Genomic DNA, 17,294 nt, shown 5'->3' with positions numbered 1-17,294 from the left:
TCAGTTGTATGCTTAATTTTATGTTTTCATTGGCTTTAAAATATTCCATAGCCTTCACTTGACCCATGAAATAGCAGGTCTATAGAGAGTAGGACTTAAAGTGAAATAATGACTACTTGAAATAGAGCCCAGATGTCATGATTCTTAGTCCAGTTCTTTTCTTACTTGGTAAGCAAGGCCACACATCCTCATGGGTGATATTTAACACCCATGTTTTACAGAAAACATAATTAAAATAGAGTTCTAATCCATGTAGAAATTCAGACCTGTTCAACTCTTTTTGTCTATGAGTACCTCATTAGATGGGCCCTTTAATGCTTTAAGAGTCAGCTTTGATGAAGAAAAGAGAAACGTAACTGAGCTTCTTTTTAATGAAAAGCATCTAGTGACCCTGAGTTTATCTTTGGGTTGATATAGTAGACAGAAGGTACAGTGAGGCTCCCCCAAAGAAGTCTGGCATGGGATTATCCTTTGAGAACTACACTAGTAGGAATTAATTCTTTTTTTCCCTTTTTTTTTTAACTTCCAAATACCATCACAAGAATTAATTCTTAATTATTAATTTAGTCATATGTAGAAATGACTTAAGAGGTTATCTTTAAATGTGGCTCTAGGGAATTTAGAAATCACTAATTCTAAGCAAGTTGACCAGGAAATACTCTTTCTAATAGCATTGTTATGTCAATGATTTCTAAATCCATATTTCCAATCCAGACTTCTCCTCTGAGTTCTGGCTGCACATATCCAAGTACCTACTTCTCCACATTTGCTTGTCTGACAGAGATCTCAAAGTTATTGTGTCTAAAACAGAACTCTGACTATTTCCTACACCAAGTCTTCCTCATCTCAGTTAAAGGCCCTGCTCTCTACCCAGTTGCTTAAGTCAGAAACTCAGGAGTTACCTGATTCCTTCCTTTCCCTCACATTCATCATCCAGTTCATTATTAAGTCTTGTTGACTGGTTGTCCAAAATAGATCTCAAATTTAACCACTTATCTCATCTCCACTGCCACTAGCATAGTCCCTGTGATTGTCATCTCTTTCTTGAATACTCCAACATTTTCCTCTTGTCCCTTCATAACACTTACCATAATTTATTTATTGGTCTGTTGTTTACTGGTGATTTTCTTTGTTGTTTTTGTTGTTGTTTTGTTTGTTTTTAACAGCCACTGCACCTAGTGTGATTTTCTTAATCTTCACTACTAGAATGTATGTACATTTCCTAAGGATAAGTACAAAAATCTCTTTTGTTAACTCCAATATTCCCAATACCTAGCAGAGTGCCTGTTCATCATAGGAACTTAATAAACATTTGGTAAATATTTGTTGAATTAATGGAGGAAAATCCAGTAGTATCCAACATTACAACATTATTGCTTACAGTGAAATAGTTGAAGTTGGAGCCTTTATTTAATCATATATAGTAAAAATGACTAAAGCTAACATAATTAAAATCAATTATATTCTAATATGTCTGAAAAAATATGTTAGAATTGAAATGGTTCACCTGGAATCCAGAAAGAGGAATATGCCAGGATCTGTTTTTTCATCCAGCAGTGTTCAGGATCGAGAAATCGTGAATCCAAAGAACGTCGTTAAACTAGTCATTAGGTAAACTTACTCTAGGACATATATAAGCTTTCCCTGTGGCCTGAATGAAATGGATCTTAATACCACCTTTTTCTGATCATTCACCAAACAATATTTTGATTGCCAACTTAGATTCATTGGTACCTTTACACTGAGAAGGAAATGCTCTGGACAGCAAACACAAATATTTTAGTCTCTGGAAAAATACATTCTACGTTATATTGTATTCCACAGAGAATGTAACTCTGTGAGGACAGGAAATTGTTAATCACAGCTCCGTCCCTAGTTCTTCAGAACAATGCCTAGCACAAAGTAGATTCTTTGTAAGTATTTGATGAATGAATGAATGAATGTGTATTAGTAAATTAGAGTCATACTTTATACCACAGTCTCTTATGAATTTGGTTATTGTGAGTCAATCCTCAAGTATCAGTTACAGCCTTTGCTAATCAACCTAGCCTGTGATAATTTTACCCTTTTCTGTCATCATGTAATATTTAGTAATGTCATTGATGAGCATTTAGACTTTTCTGTCTTGCATTGTTACTTATTTTTAAATACATATGTCCTTTTCTCCAGCTAGATTATAAAATCCTTGAGAGCAAGAACCATATGTTAAAACAATGCCTCCTACAGCATCTTAACTCTAATAGGCTCCTAATACTATAAATTTTTGGTGATGTTTCCCGGAGTTACTCAGTAACTTGACATCTGTACAAAAGACTTCAAAACTCTTAAGAAAACCACAATGAAATACCACCTCACATACATTAGAATGGCTATTTAAAAAATTTTTTTTTTAAAACTCTAGAAAATGACTCATGTTAGCAAGGAGAAATTGGAACCTTTGTGTACTGGTGGTAAAACTGTAAAATGGTGTAACTGCTACGGAAAACAGTATGGTGGTTTCTCAAAAATTTTTAAATAGAATGACCACATGATCCAGCAATTCAACTACTGGGTAAATGTCAAACAAAAACAAAAACCTGAAAGCAGCATCTCAAAGAGATACTTGTACACCCAAGTTCATAGCAGCATTATTCACAAGAGCTGAGAGGTGGAAGCATCACAGGTATCCAACAATGCATGAATAGATAAGCAAAATATGGTATATACATATAATGGAAGATGATTCAGCCTTAAAAAGGAAGGAAATTCTTACATGCCACAATACGGATGAACCTTGAGGACATTATGCTAAGTGAAATAAGCTAGCCACAAAAAGACAAATACTGTATTATCCCATTTGTATGAGGTGCCTAGAGTAGTCAAATTCATAGAAACAGAAAGTAGAATGGTGGTTGCCATGGGGATATGGGGAGGGGGGAAAGGGGGAGTTGTTTAATGGGTAGGGTTTCAGTTTTGCAAGATGAAAAGAATTCTGGAAGCTGGTTGTACAACAATGTGAATGTACGTAACTATACACTTAAAAAATGGTTAAGATGGTAAATGTATTTTATCACAAATTTTTAAAAAAGAGCACTCAATTGAGAGTCAAAAACCAGGGTTGGAGTTCTTGGTGGTTCCTAATGACTGATGAATCTCAAACAATTTGCTCCTTTGTTCCTTCGTCTTCAAATGGGGTCATAAAGCCTGCAAGCTCTGGATTTGTATGAGGATCAAATAAAAACAAAAAACAACAACAAAAAAAAACTATTAAGATAGTTTTTTGAGTAGTAGTTTTTCCTGGTATTCTGGCGTCCCTCATCTCTTAATATTCATTACAAGTTTGACGCCTTACGTCATACCAAAATGTTCCTAAAGCTCCCTCAGTAGTAACCTGTTACCACTTCAAAGGATTTGTATGCTGAACCCTTTCAATTTGGGCTGTTCACCTTATAATTTGGTCCTGACAAAACAGCAAATAAATAGCTTTTATGAAGATTGTTGATGATCCAAGATGCTAATTGTCAATGTGATTTAGCATTTACTGAGGAAATACAAGGTCAGGATTTTCATGTTAGTATAAGAAAGCTGGACCCAAATTAGGAGGATAAGAGGAAGAATTAACATCTATTGAGTACCTAGTAAGTGTCAGGCCCTGTAGCAGATATGTTACATGCATTATCTCATTTAATACAACAGTCTTGTCAAGTTAATAATATTATACCCATTTTATAAATAAAGGGGAAAATAAGGCTCAGAGAGTTTAAGTCACTTATCCAAGAAAACACAATAAATGACAGACTTCAAGCCCAAGTCTGTGTGACTCTGAAGCTTATATTCTTTCTACTATGTTACAGTGCCTCTCAAAATGTATTTAACTATGCCTATTAATAACAGAGTTCTTGATATATGATGTATATGCATTTATATCAATTATCTTGGTCATTACAAGTAAGATAGACTGTGTAGGGATGATTATCACCACTTTACAGATAAGAAAACATTTTGTCAGAAAATTTAACTTACCTAACATCAAATAACCAGTAAATTATAAGAATAGAACTTGGACACAGTATGAAATTCTCAGACTCCTGCTTTTGCCACTTTGGCCAATGAAGGCAGAATTTTATCTCTGAATTTTTTGGCTCTAACTTTTTCTTTATGGGAGCAAAGAGTGAACATCTTGACATTCTTGCACTTCTGCTAATGTGTGGACAGATTAAACACAAATGTGTATCCCTGTTCACTCCCCCAAATCACTAAAATGACAGTGAGGTAAAATTTTTAGGTTTACCAGCCTACTAGGATGAAGAGAATAAGAAGGAAGACAGTAGCAGATGATAGCAACACATTTTTGGAAGATGGAAAGCCATAGTTGAGCTGAGAAAATAATTAATTTTAAATGCTTGCAGAGGCATATACTAACAAGAGACAATCAGGTTCATATTGCAGAACACTAGCATGTCAGGAATTGGAAGGAATAGATGGTACAGAAGTAGAGGTGTTGTAAGGGGCTGAAAAGAGGAGATTGGCTGAAAGTCTTTATAGGAAGTTAAACTACCAGATCTCTTCCCACATGCTGCTCACTTAGACAACTACCCTTTCATTTCTCTGACAGACCCTGCAGGTTTATTCTGTGACACAATTGAACTAGAGAAGCTCCAGACTCTGAGATACCAGGCACAGCTAAAGATAATAGCTGGGAAGACAAGGTTAGGAGGATACTAGACTGAAAACAGAGATTAGATGAATGATCTACATGCTAAATGATGAAACTCACCCAGCCCTCCTGCTGAATTTTGCTCTAAGAATGCTGACAGCAAGGCTTATATTCTCCAGGTAGGATATTGGAGAATTAATTTTGGGAGGAAGTTAAATAAACCCAGAGGAAAGATCTATAGATACTGATACTTGAAGGTTCCCCAAGAAAACAGCTAGGTACCCACTTTATTGTGGGTACAGTGAGACCCACCAACTGACAAGCTTCCTGTTAACACAGAGCTTCCAAACACCTATTTAGTGATTTACCCTTAAATATAGAAGGACAGCAAAAGATCACCAGATATTTAAGATAAACTTTCACCAAGAAAGGCAGCATCATATATAAATGGAAAAGAAAAACTCAAAGAAAACATACTAAAGAGAACAGAAGAATATTTTTTAAAAAACAATAAGCATCCTCTAAGACTGCGGTCCCCAACCCCTGGGCTGCAGACCGGTAATCGTGTGTAGCCTGTTAGGAACCAACTGCACAGCAGGAGGTGAGCGGCGGGCAAGCAAGCAAAGCTTCATCTGTATCTACAGCTGCTCCTCATCTCTCGCCATTGGCCACCACCCCCAACCCCAGTCCGGGGAAGAATTGTCTTCCATGAAGCCTGTCCTTGGTGCCAATAAGGTTGGAGACTGCTGCTATAAGAGGTAGTAGAAAATACTGCATCCATAAAGCAAAGATAAGGTGCTCCCAAAATGGAACAATCTGAGAATAAGTAACAGCTCTGGGAAATTAAAAATATAATAGAAAACTAAATAATTTACAGAAGTCTTACTATATCAAGTTGAGGAAATCTTACAGAAAATAAAACAAGAAGACAAATGGAAAATAAGAGAGAAAAGATAATTAGTGGATGAATCTATAAGGTCTAACATTAGATTAATAGGAAGAGTTCTAGAAGTAGAGAAAAAATGGAGATAAGGAAATTATCAATGAAACTACAAAAAAATATCTGATAACTGAAGGACACGAGTTTCCAAATTAGCAGAGCCTGTGGAGTACCCAGCATAATGAAGGGGAAAAAAAACCCAAAACACTAAGGCACATCATCATGAAATTTCTGAACACAAAGAATAAAGAGAAGATTAAAAAATCATGGTGGTAGGAGATAAAGAGGGAGCAGGGGGGCTGGGTGAGGTGGCTAATGCCTATTATCCTAGCACTCTGGGAGGCTGAGGCAGGAGGATTGCTTGAGGTCAGTAGTTTGAAACCAGCCTGAACAAGAGCGAGACCCCCATCTCTACTAAAAATAGAAAAATTAGCAGGGCATGATGATGTGCACTTGTAGTCCCAGCTACTTGGGAGACTAAGGCAGGAGGATCTCTTGAACCCAGGAGTTTGAAGTTGCAGTGAGCTATGATGATGCCACTCCACTGTAGTTGGGGTGAAAGAACAAGACACTGTCTCAAAAAAAAAAAAAAAAAAAAAAAACCAACCAAAAACAAAACAAAACAGAGAAATGGGAATGAATTACTTGTAAAAGAGTAGGTAATAGCAGTAGCACATTTCTCAATGGTAACATTGGTGGCTAGAAGGCAATGAAGCAATGCTTTCAAAATTCTGAGAGAAAATTATTTTCAACCTAGAATTCTATAGTAAGTCATATTAATCAAGTACGAAGGATGAAAAAATATTTTTAGGCATGCAAGGATCAAAAATTTACCCCCCTCCCCACATAACTTTTCCCAGGAAAATACAGGAGGATCTGCTCTACTAAAATAAGAAAGACTGAAAAAACAATGTTAAAATTCATATGGAATAAAAAAGAGCCCAAGTAGCCAAAGCAATTGTGTGAACAAAAAGAACAAAGCTGGAGGGATCACGTTATCTGACTTCAAAATATATTACAAGGCCATACTAACTAAAATGCATAGTATTGATATAAAAACAGATACATAGATCAGTGGAACAGAATAGAGAATCCAAAATTAAATCTACGTGTTTATAACCAAATGATTTTCAACAATGGCGCCAAGAATATATGTTGGGGAAAGGGCACCCTGTTCAATAAATGATGCTGGGAAAACTGGATATCCAGTTGGAGAAGAAAGAAATTAGACCCCTATCTCACCATATATAAAAATCAACTCAAAATGGAGTAAAGACTTAAATGTAAGACCTGAAAATCTAAAATTGCTAGGAAAAAAAAAAAAAAGAAAAGAAATACTCCAGGACAGTGGTCTGTCTAGGGAAAAACTTTATGGCTAAGACCCCAAAAGCACAGGCAACAATATCAGAAATAGACAAACAGGACTATATTAAACTAAAAGGTGTTTGCACGGCTAGGGAAACAATCAACAGTGAAGAGACACCCTGTTGAATGGGAGAAAATATTTGCAAACGATGCATCTGACAAGGGACTAACATCCAGAATATAAAAGGAACTCAAACAATAGCAAAAAGCCAAACAGTCCCTTAAAAAGTGGACAAATAATCTGAATAGACATTTCTCAAAAGAAGGCATACAAATGGCTGACAGGTATATGAAAAAATGTTCAATGACACTAGTCATCAGGGAAATACATATCAAAACCACAATGAGATATCATCTTACCCCAGTTAGAATGGCTATTATCAAAAAGACAAAAAATAACATGCTGATGAGAATGTGGAGAAAAAGGAAGTCATACACTGATTGTTGGTGGGCATGTGGGAATGTAAATTAGTACAGCCATTATGGAAAACGGTATGGAGATTTCTCAAAAGATTAAACATAGAACTATGCTACGATCCAGCAATCCCACTACTGAGTGTTTATCCAAAGGAAAGGAAGTCAGTATATCAAAGGGATACCTGCACCCCCAACTTTATTGCAGCACTACTCACAATAGCCAAGATATGGAATCAACCTAAGTGTCCATCAACAGATGAATGGATAAAGAAAATGTGGTATATTTACACAATGGATTACTATGCAGCCATAAAAAAGTGAAATCATGGCATTTGCAGCAACATGGATGGAACTGGATGTCATTATGTTAAGTGAAATAAGCCCGACACAGAAGGACAAATATCACATGTTGTCACTTATATATGGGAGCTGAAAAAAAAAAAAAGTTGATCTCATGGAAGTAGACTGTCAAATGATAGTTACCAGAGACTGGGAATGGGGTGTGTGTGTATGTGTGTGTGGGGGGCGGGGGGGGGGGAGGAGCACGGATGAAGAGAGATTGGTTAATGGGTACAAACATACAGTTAAATAGAAGGAATAAGTTCTAATGTTCGCTAGCAGAGAATAGGGTGACTATAGTTGACAACAATGTATTAATATTATATATTCTAAAATAGCTAGAAGAGAGGACTTGAAATGCTCCCAACACATAGAAATAATAAATGCTTGAGGGGCCGGATATACTGCATACCCTGACTTTTTCATTACACATTCTATGCATGTAACAAAATATCACATGTACCTCATAAATATGTACAAATATGTATGGATATAAAAATCAATGGCAGGGTACAATAGCTCAAAGCCTATAATTCCAGCACTTTGGGAGGCCAAGGTGGGCCGACTGCTTGAGCCCAGGAGTTCAAGGCTGCAGTGAGCCTGGGTGACAAAGCAAGACATTGTCTCTAAAAAAAAAAAAAAAACAAAAAAACAAAAAATATGCCAAGTGTGATGGCTCACACCTGTAAACCCAGCACTCTGGGAAGCCAAGGCAGGGGATCACCTGAGGCCATGAGTTTGAGACCAGCCTGGGCGACCTAGCAAGACCCCATCTCTATAAAGAATTTTAAAAAATGGGTTTTAGGAAGTGGAATAAACCTAGGAAAGAAGCAAAGGGAAGTCCCAAGATGACAGCTATGTGCAGACTTAGAGAGACTGAGAAAGAAGTGCTCCAGGGGTTTGTTTCCAGTGAACCTGCTAGAGATTGTGACGTTTGACTCTGTTGAAATAGTTTAGGCATTTTTACATTTCTGTTGGAAAGTATTAGTGATAATGTTGGCAAGAATTAGTGATGATATAGAAAATTTGGCAAACAAAAACCAAAGGCAATTATTACTTCCAACAAGAGCAAAAATTGTATAAGAAGTAAATGTAATCATAATATGACTAATTGATCCAGAAGTAAACCACGTTTATAAAGTCTTAATGTGGTTAACATGAAACATTGATTTAATAAAAAAGTTGCGATATATTAATAACAATATTGGGAGGCTGGAGGGAGGGAAAGTATATGGCATTGAATTCTCATCTCTCATATTAGGTACTGTTTAAAATCCATAAATCTATAAATAACAGTATAAATGTTTTATTTGGGAAAATGTTGATAAACATGAAAAGAAGTGAGTAAAAGAGTCTCGAAGGGTGTCCCAGGCTTTGGGGAGGCCACTGCTTTTTTCTTTTTGTTTTTTGTTTTTTTCTTTTTGTTTTAGATTTTGTCTCTGTGTATGTATGTGTGGCAAATTATACTCCAGATATTTTTTGTTATGAGCCTTTTAGTTCCACATGACTATTTTTAACCATAAGAATTTTTTAAAGTATTTACAAGTAGTACCTTGATAAACATATAAAATATCAAAAAAAAGAAAGAAAGAGAGGGGGAGAGAGAATGCGTGCACAAGAAAGGAAGAAAAGAAGAAAGAAGGAAAGAAAAGGAAGTCTTTAGTGTCCACCCAGACCTATGATATAAATTTTCTTTACAGAAAATTCATCCTGGAGGCATATTACAAAGTAACAACCACAGATATTTGAGAAGAATAAGGCCCTAACTAGGCATTTTCTTTGAAGTATCACATTTAGTTCAGGGTGTCGCAGGTGCTGCCATCCCCAAAGTGAGAGAAATAAGGTAGAATGCTAGAGTGTTCTTTTCTCTTGAGTTCTAATCAGTTTTACTGGCTGATTTTTTTAATTGTGAATTAAATAAATGCCATAGATATTCTGGAACTTCAGTAAGATGTTATCCTCAAAGTGAATGTCATGAGACTGTCTGATATATGCAATTAGGAGATGTAGAGTTTAGTCCCCTTTCTATTACTTTGGCTCTGTGACCTTAGCTATAATATTGTGTTGGCCCTCCCACTTCTGCTGATGACTCCAGAAGCTCAGATACAGTGTATAATGTCAAAAAAGAACTGCTTCATACTAAATCTCTCTCTATAGTAAATATGTTCCAGTGTACTTATTAGGGATTATTCAGCAACCTCTATTAAACAATAAGAATTATACATATCAAGGCTGGGCACAGTGACTCATGCCTGTGATCCTAGCACTCTGGGAGGAGGAGGTGGGTGGATCATTTGAGCTCAAGAGTTCGAGACTAGCCTGAGCAAGAGTGAGACCCTGTCTCTACTAAAAAAATAGAAAGAAATTAACTGGACAACTAAAAATATATAGAAAAAATTAGCTGGGCATGGTGGTGCATGCCTATAGTCCCAGATGCTTGGGAGACTGAGGCAGAAGGATGGCTTGAGCCCAGGAGTTTGAGGTTGCTGTGAGCTAGGCTGACGCCATGACACTCTAGCCTAGGCAACAGAGTGAGACTCTGTCTCAAAAAAAAAAAAAAGGAATTATACGTATCAAGCTGTAATAAGAGGAAAGTTTATAGCAGTAAGTGCCTACGTCATAAAAGTAGAAAACCTTCAAGTAAACAAGTTAATGATACATCTCAAAGAATTAGACAAACGAGAACAAACCAAACCCCAGATTAGTAGAAGAAAAGAAATAATAAAGATCAGAGTAGAAGTAAATGAAGTTTAAACAACAACAACAACAAAAAAAAAAAATACAAAAGATCAACAAAATGAAAAGTTAGGGTTTTTTTTTTTTTTAAGATAAACAAAATTGACCGACCTTTAGCCAGATTAATTAAGAAAAAAAGAGAGAAGACCCAAATAAATAAAATGAGAGATGAAAAAAGAGACATTACAACTGATACTGCAGAAATCCAAAGCAACTATATGAGCAACTATATGCCAACGAATTGGAAAACCTAGAAGAAATGGATAAATTCCTAGACACAAACAACCTACCAAGATTGAAATAGGAAGAAATCTGAAATCTGAATAAACCAATAACAAGTAATGAGACAGAAGCAGTAATAAAAAGTCTTCCATCATGGCTGAGCACTCACGGTGGCTGGCTCGTGCCTATAATCCTAGCAGTTTGGGAGGCTGAGGAGGGAGAATTGTTTGAGGCCAGGATTTCAAGACCAGCCTGGGCAAGAGCAAGATCCTGTCTCTACAAAAAATAGAAAAATTATCTGGGCATGGTGATTCATGCCTTGTAGTCCCAGCTACTTGGTAGATTGAGGCTGGAGGATTGCTTGAGCCCCGGAGTTTGAGGTTGCAGTGAGCTCTGATGATGCCAATCAAGCCCAGGCAACAAAGGGAGACACTGTCTTAAAAAAAGGGGGGGGGGTCTCCCATCAAAGAAAAGCCCAGGAACCGATAGCTTCACTGCTGAATTCTACCAAGCATTCAAAGAAGAACAAATACCAATCCTACTTAAACTATTCCAAAAAATTAAGGAGGAGAGAATACTCCCAAACTCATTCTACAAGATCTGTATCACCCTGATACCAAAGCCAGACAAAACACAACAACAGCAAAATATGATAGGCTAATATCGCTGATCAACATAGATGCAAAAATCCTCAAGAAAATACTAGCAAACCGAATTCAACAACACATTAAAAAGGTTATTCATCATGATCAAGTGGGATTCATCCCAGGGATGCAAAGATGGTTCAAGAGATGTAAATCAATCAATGTGATACATCATATCATCAAAATGAAGGACAAAAATTATAAGATCATTTCAATTGATACTGAAAAAACATTCGATAAAATTCAACATCCCTTCATGATAAAAATTCTCAAAACTAGTTATAAAAGGAACTTACCTTAATACAATAAAAGCTGTGTATGAAGATCCACAGCTAGTATCATATTGAATGGGGAAAAACTGAAAGCTTTTCCTTTAAGATCTGGAATAAGACAAAGATGCCACTTTCACCACTGTTATTCAATATAGTACTGAAAGTTCTAGCTAGGGTAATCAGACAAGAAAGAAATAAAGGGCATCCAAATTGGAAAGGAGAACGTCAAACTATCCTTGTTTGCAGATGATATGATCCTATATCTAGAGAAACCTAAAGACTCCACAAAAGAACTATTATTAGTAGAACTGATAAACAAATTCAGTAAAGTTTCAGGATACAAAATTAACATACAAAAATCAGTAGCATTACTACATGCCAGCAATAAACAATCTGAAAAAGAAACGAAGAAAGTAATTCTACTTACTATAGCTACAAATAAAATAAAATACCTAGGAATAAACAACCAGAGAAGTGAAAGATCTCTATAAAGAAAACTATAAAACATTGATGAAAGAAATTGAAGAGGACACAAAGAACTGGAAGGAAATTCCATGCTAATGGATTGGAAGAATCAATATTGTTAAAATGTCCATGCTCCCAGAAGCAATCTACAGATTCAATGCAATCCCCATCAAAATACCAATGACATTCTTCACAGAAATAGAAAAAGTAATCCTAAAGTTTATATGGAACCATAAAAGACCCAGAGTAGCCAAAGCCATCCTGAGCAAAACTGGAAAAATCACATTAACTGATTTGAAATTATACTACCAAATTATAATAACCAAAATTGAAATTGAAATTATAATAACCAAAACAGCATGGTGCTGGCATAAAAACACATAGACCAACAGAACACAGTAGAGAGCTCAGAAATAAATCCACACAGTTATAGTAACCTTACATTTGACAAAGGTGCCAAGAACATACAGTGGGGAAAGGACAGTCTCTTCAATAAATGGAACTGGAAAAAGTGGATATCATATGCAGAAGAATGAAACTAGACCCTAATCTCTCGCCATATACAAAAATCATATCAAAATGGATTAAAAACTTAAATCTAAGACCTGAAGCTATGAAACTGCTAAAAGAAAACATTGAGGAAACACTTCAGGACGTTGGTCTGGGCAAGGACTTCTTGAGTAATACCCCCAAAGCACAGGCAACCAAAGCAAAATTGGACAAATGGGACCACATCAAGCTAAAACACTTCTGCACAGCAAAGGAAACAATCGGCAGAGTGAAGAGACAACCCGCAGAATGGGAGAAAATATTTGTAAGCTACCTATCTGACAAGGGATTAATAACTACTAATAGAATATATAAGGAGCTCCAACAACTCATAGGAAGAAACCAAATAATCCGATTAAAAATGGGCAAAGGACCTGATTAGACATTTCTCAAAAGAAGACATACAAATGGCCAAGAGGCATATGAAAAATGCTCAACATCATTAGTCAGAGAAATGCATATCAAAACTGCAATGAGATATCTCACCCCAGTTAAAATGGCTTTTATCAAAAGACAGGCAATAATGAATGCTGGTGAGGATGTGGAGAAAGGGGAACCCTTGTATACTGTTGGTAGGAATGTAAATTAGTGCAACCACTATGGAGTTCCTCAAAAAACTAAAACTAGAACTACCATATGACCCAGCAATCCTACTCCTAGGTATATATCCAAAGGAGGGGAAATCAGAATATGGAAAAGATGTCTGCACTCCCATGTTAATTATAGCACTATTAAGCTATAGCCAAGATTTGGAGACAACCTAAGTGTCCATCAAGGGATGAATGGATAAAGAAATTGTGGTACAAATACACAATGGAATAGTATATAGCCACAAAAAAGAATGGAATCCTGCCATTTGCAACAACATGGATGGAACTGGAGAACATTATGTTAAACGAAATAAGCCAAGCATAGAAGGATAAATCTCGCATGTTCTCACTCATATGTGGGAGCTAAATATTAAATACAATTGATCTTATGGAGAAAGAGAATAGAATGATGGAATGATGGTTACCAGAGGCTTGGAAGGGTAGCGGGGAGGGGGGGACTAAAGGGAGATGGTTAATGGGTACAAAAATATAGTTAGATAATTAGATAGAATGAGCAACATTTGATAGCACAACAAAGTATCTATAATCAACAATAAGTTAGGATATATTTTAAAATAACTGAAAGAGTAGAATTGAAGTATTCCTAACACAATGAAATGATAAATGCCTGAGGTAATGGATACCCCAATTCCTTAATCTGATTAATTCACATTGTATGCCTGCATCAAAACCGCATGTACCCTATAAAGATACACAACTATTATGTACCCATAATTATTAAATAATAGTAATAAGTTTTTAAAAACAATATGAATTTTATAAGTGCCAACTATAGGCATATCTTACTTTATTGTGCTTCATTTTATTGCACTTCACAGATAATGCATTTTTTACAAATTGAAGTTTTGTGGCAACCGTTTGTTAGCAAGTCAGTTGGTGCCATTTTTCCAACAGCATGTGCTTACTTCGTGTCTCTGTGTCACATTTTGGTTATCTCACAATATTTCAAACTGTTTCATTGTTATTATATCTGCTATGGTGATCTGTGATCAGTGATCTTTGATGTTACTATTGTAATTGTTTTTGGGTGCCATGATCCACACCCATATAAGATGGCAAACTTAATTGATAAATGTTGTGTGTGTTCTGACTGCTCTCCCACCAGCTGTTCCCTGTTTCTCCTTCTCTTCAGGCCTCCCTATTCCCTGAGACACAACAATAGTGAAATTAGGCCAGTTGATAGCCCTGCAGTGGCCTCTAAGTGGTCAAGTGAAAGGAAGAATCACATTCTCTTTCTTTAACACATTGACTGCCACACTAGGAAAAAAAAATTTTTTTCCCTTGGGGCCACAGTGTTTTATTACAAAAATAGACTAAAAACTTTGAAAACAAAATGATCCTTTCTAATTTAATGAAAAATTTGTGGGGTTTTTTTATTGTTTTCTGTGCATGAGTTATATGCAACTTGAAAAATAGTTCACTTGGCTCCCAAGGTCGAGGCGTGGGAGTTACATATGTTTCACGAAGCCCCGGGCTCAAAATTAGCATGAGTTAAATACAACTGATATGGCAATTAATGTGTTAAATCCAAGCTAGAAATGATTAAGCTAGTAAGGAAGGCATGTCAAAAGCCAAGATAAGCCAAAAGCTAGTCCTCCTGTGCCAAACAGCCAAGTTGGGAATGCAAAGGAAAAGTTCTTAAAGGAAATTGAAAGTGCTACTCCAGTGAACACAAGAATGATAAGAAAGCAAAATAGCCTTATTGCTGATATGGAGAAAGTTTTAGAGGTCTGGACAGAAGATCAAATCAACCACAACATTCCCTTAAGCCAAAGCCTAATCCAGAGAAAGGCCCTAACTCTTTTCAATTCTATGAGGGCTGAGAGAGGTGAGAAAGCTACAGTAGAAAAGTTGGAAGCTAGCACAGGTTGGTTCATGAGGTTTAAGGAAAGAAGCCATCTCCATAACACAAAAGTACAAAATGAAGCAGCAAATGCTGATGGAGAAGCTGCAGCAACTTATCTAGAAGATCTAGCTAAGATAATTAATGAAGGTGGCTACCCTAAACAACATCTTTTCAACGTAGATGAAGCATCCTTTAATTGGAAGAAGATGCCATTAAGGACTTTCATAGCTAGAAAGGAGAAGTCAATGCCTGGCTTCAAAGCTTTAAAGGACAGGCTGACTATCTTGTGAGGAGGTAATTTATCTGATGACTTTAAGTTGAAGCCAATGCTCATTTACCATTCCAAAAGTCCTGGGGGCTCTTAAGAATTATACTAAATCTACTCTGCCTGTGCTCTATAAGTGGAACAACAAACCCTGGATGATAGCACATCTGTTTACACACGGTTTACTGAATACCTTAAGCCCATTGTTGAGACCTACTGCTCAGAAGAAAAGTCATTTCAAAATGTTACTGCTCATTGACAGTGCACCTACTTATGCCAAAGCTCTGATGGACTTGTACAAAGAAAGGAATGTTGTTTTCATGCCTACTAACAACAACATCCATTCTGCAGCCCATCAATCAAGGAGTCATTTCCACTTTTGAGTCTTATTATTTAAGAAATACTTTTCTTAAAGCTATAGCTGCCATAGACAGTGATTCCTCTGATGGATATGGACAAAGGAAACAGAAAACCTCTGGAAAAGATTTACCATTCTAGATGCCATTAAGATTATTCATGATTCAGGGGAGGAAGTCAAAATATCAACATTAACAAGAGTTTGAAAGAAGTGAATCTAACCCTCATGAATGACTTTGAGGGGTTCAAAACTTCAGTGGAGGAAGTAATTGCAGCTGTGGTGGAAATAGCAAGAGAATTCAAATTAGAAGTGGAGCCTGAAGATGGTGACGGAGTTACTGTGATCTCATGACAAAACTTTTAACAGATAAGGAGTTGCTTCTTATGTAAGAACAAAAAAAGTAGTTCCTTAAGATGAAATCTCCTGGTGAAGATGCTGTGAATATTGTTGAAATGACAACAAAGGATTTAGAATATTATATAAACTTAGTTGATAAAGCAGTGGCAGGGTTTGAGAGGATTGACTCCAATTTTGAAAGAAATTGTACTGTGAGTAAAATGCTTTCAAACAGCATCACATGCTACAAAACAATCTTTCATGAAAATAAGAGTCAATCAATAAGACAAACTCCATTGTTGTCTTATTTTAAGAAATTGCCACAGCTACCCCAACCTTCAGCAACCACTACCCTGATCACTCAGCAGCCATCAACAGCGAGGCAAGACCTTCCACTAGCAAAAAGATGACTTGCTAAAGGTCCAGATGATCATTAGCATTTTTTAGCAATAAAGTATTTTTAATTAAGATATGTACATTTTTAAGACATAATTCTATTGCACACTTAATAGGCTATAACATAGTATTATAAACATAACTTCTATGTGCACTGGGAAACCAAAAAAAAATTTGTATGACTGCTTTACTGTGATACTTGTTTTATTGCAGTAGTCTGGAACAAAACCTACAATATCTCCAAGGTATGCCTGTGTATCTTTGCCTCTGAAATTTCCCATATATCCTATTTTACTGTATTCTCCATTAGAAATGAGGGGCTGGGCATGGTGACTCACGCCTGTAATCCTAGCACTCTGGGAGGCCGAGGCAGGAGGATCGGTTGAGTTCAGGAGTACCAGCCTGAGCAAGAGCAAGACTCCATCTCTACTAAACATAGAAATAAATTATCGGGACAACTAAAAATATATAGAAAAAATTAGCCAGGCATGGTGGCACATGCCTGTAATCCCAGCTACTTGGGAGGCTAAGGCAGGAGGATTGCTTGAGCTCAGGAGTTTGAGGTTGCTGTGAGCTAGGCTGACGCCACAGCACCCTAGTCCAGGCCACAGAGTGAGACTCTGTCTCAGAAAAAGAAAAGAAAAAAAAGAAATGAGCACCAAATAAATGTTTCCAGAATTTTATTGGCTGATATTGTGAGGAGAACCTTTATCATTAAATGTTCCTGTAATTCCCTTTTTAGAAAAGACAGAAAGTACCATATGCTCTAGGAAAATTTTATTTTCATTGTTAAATTTAGGATTAAGTTGAAACTAAAGAGTAAAGTAAAAACAAAAGTCTGTTTTCTTCCCAAAGACAGAGTTCCTTAATGATTTATATTTTTATAAAAAAGAAAGA

This window comes from Eulemur rufifrons, chromosome 20 (genome assembly GCF_041146395.1).
Source record: "Eulemur rufifrons isolate Redbay chromosome 20, OSU_ERuf_1, whole genome shotgun sequence".
NCBI lineage: Eukaryota > Metazoa > Chordata > Mammalia > Primates > Lemuridae > Eulemur > Eulemur rufifrons.
The sequence above is the reverse complement of the archived record's forward strand: the minus strand, read 5'-3'. Positions refer to the sequence as shown.